Below are 2,309 nucleotides of genomic sequence, written 5' to 3'. Positions count from 1 at the left end.
ATACAGTATTAGGGACCACTAAGGTCTATATAAAAGAGACTTCAGATACAGTATTAGGGGACAACTAAGGTCTATATATAGAGACTTCAGATACAGTATTAGGGACCACTAAGGTCTATAAAAAAGACTTCAGATACAGTATTAGGGGACCACTAAGGTCTATATAAAAGAGACTTCAGATACAGTATTAGGGGACCACTAAGGTCTATATAAAAGAGACTTCAGATACAGTATTAGGGACCACTAAGGTCTATATAAAGAGACTTCAGATACAGTATTAGGGACCACTAAGGTCTATATAAGGAGACTTCAGATACAGTATTAGGGACCACTAAGGTCTATATAATAGCACCATGTCATATCACCTTTAAAGTCAAAGTGTTTTAATTGCTTTTGAATGGCAACACGTAGAGTGGAAGTGGAGTGAAAAGGCTGTAAGGAGGTCAAATGAAATGTGAGGTGGATTTATAAATGTATCTCTTTTTAGGTATTTTGGTCCATCCTAATGTATTTTGGGCACTTGAAGCGGTAGTGTGTGTACCAAATGTGTGACACAATGAGGAAGCCGGCAGATTAAATTGGTAATGAGGTTACCGAGTACACGCTGTTCCACGAGAGAGACAAATCAGTGAAAGCCTGTCCTCACGCTGGGGGAAAGTAGCAATTTGTTATCATCAAGGAAAATGGTGGTGTTGATACTGATACTTATGCAGCACCCATAGCCTCATAAGTGCTTATTCGTGTTATTAAGACAAAAATAGCAGCACAGTGGGAAAAACAATCCAATGGGAACACTAGTAATCTTTCACAAAGAAGAACAGCGTGGTGGTTGTTTATTTCCATGCTGTTTCCCTTCAGCCCTGACAATTTTGTCAAATATGGATTCCATTCTGGAAATCTCCACTTAATTTTCAAATTAGGTCATAAATATTCCATTGAAGGAATATACAGGACTGAAGATTATTTGCTGCTAACAGGTATTATTGGCACCAAACAAATTATGAATATTTTATATAGTAAGAGGCCTGAGCTTATTTTCTGACATGTCATCACTTCTCAGGGTTCACAGTCGATTCAAAGGCCTGCTTAAGCACATTAACAGGGACTGGTCCTCACTGAGCCAGTTATTCATATAGAAAACACACTGCATGTGTTCAGGAGCTCTCAAGCAATTTGTAATCAACATAGCCACGGGATAAATGATACAATTATTAATTAGGTTGTGTTTTTTCCTCTCTCTGGGATTACTTTGAGCAGTCAGATTTAATCACCGAGGACTAATTTAATTGCAGTCAGTTGGAAAATACAACAATCTGATATATTAATCTGCGTTTAAAGCATGCTGAATATTGTATGCCTCTTTTGCGCGACAAAACGTAGGGAAGCTGAACGCAGCAAAAGGGCTCAACGGTGATCACCCGCCTTTTAAAACGACTCTGGTCCCAGAAGTGATTTAAGATATCGGGAACCCCCCCCCCCCCCCCAGTTCATGCTAGGACTGTGATCACCGCAAAGGATTAGATAGTGATTGCCTTGCTTAGTCTGTCCACCAGAGGACGCTCTACAACGTCCCTGTTAGTGATGGCGTTGCATAGTCTGTCCACCAGGAGACGCTCTACAACGTCCCTGTTAGTGATGGTGTTGCTGAGTCTGTCCACCAGGAGACGCTCTACAACGTCCCTGTTAGTGATGGCGTTGCTGAGTCTGTCCACCAGAGGACGCTCTACAATGTCCCTGTTGGCAAAACTGGTTATTTTTTTGTTAATGTATTTTTGTTCAAAGGACTTTAAGTTTTATTTCTGAAGTTTGTATTTTTGTTTTTAGTGTGTTTTAGGCTCTAGTCAGAACAGGAATAACAGAGTTTGCAGAAACTTCATATATCTCCTCTGACCCCTGTTACTGCACATGCTATATGTTTATAGTCTTTAATAAGTCCTTTCTACTCTCATTGTTAATCTGCATTAGAAAGTCTTCTTTTATGGATATAGAGTCTCATGGATCAGTTGGATCCTTGGGTGGTTATCACTTAGTAAGTACCCACTTGCTGAATAATTCCAACATCTAAAAGTGAATTGATTCGCTATGCAGAATTCATCTGACAAGCTCTATAATGTTAAAGATGTATTGTTATTGTGCTAGCGGTGTCCCTACATCATTTTAAGCTCTCAGATTGGAAGACTCTTCTTATTGTTCTTAGGATCCACCAATAACAACAGCAGAAAGCAGCAGAGCAATGCAGTTTTAAATAGATTTGTGTCTATTTATAGTGTCTTGAGTTGCAATTTGAAATGGGGTGGGGGGGGGGGGGG

At 39.8% G+C, this 2,309-nt stretch overlaps 1 long non-coding RNA gene across 1 annotated transcript in view; it reads left to right on the top strand.

The window, feature by feature from the left end:
* LOC117961367 overlaps positions 1-2,309 on the top strand; it is a 17,784-nt gene that overhangs the window by 3,187 nt on the left and 12,288 nt on the right. The window contains exon 2 of the long non-coding RNA XR_004660391.1: positions 432-434. This is a non-coding gene — a long non-coding RNA (uncharacterized LOC117961367). The remainder of the gene's footprint in view (positions 1-431; positions 435-2,309) is intronic.

Source organism: Etheostoma cragini, chromosome 18 (assembly GCF_013103735.1).
Source record: "Etheostoma cragini isolate CJK2018 chromosome 18, CSU_Ecrag_1.0, whole genome shotgun sequence".
In the NCBI taxonomy this organism is placed as follows: domain Eukaryota; kingdom Metazoa; phylum Chordata; class Actinopteri; order Perciformes; family Percidae; genus Etheostoma; species Etheostoma cragini.
Note: the sequence above shows the minus strand (reverse complement) of the source record. Positions and strands in the feature narration are given on the sequence as shown.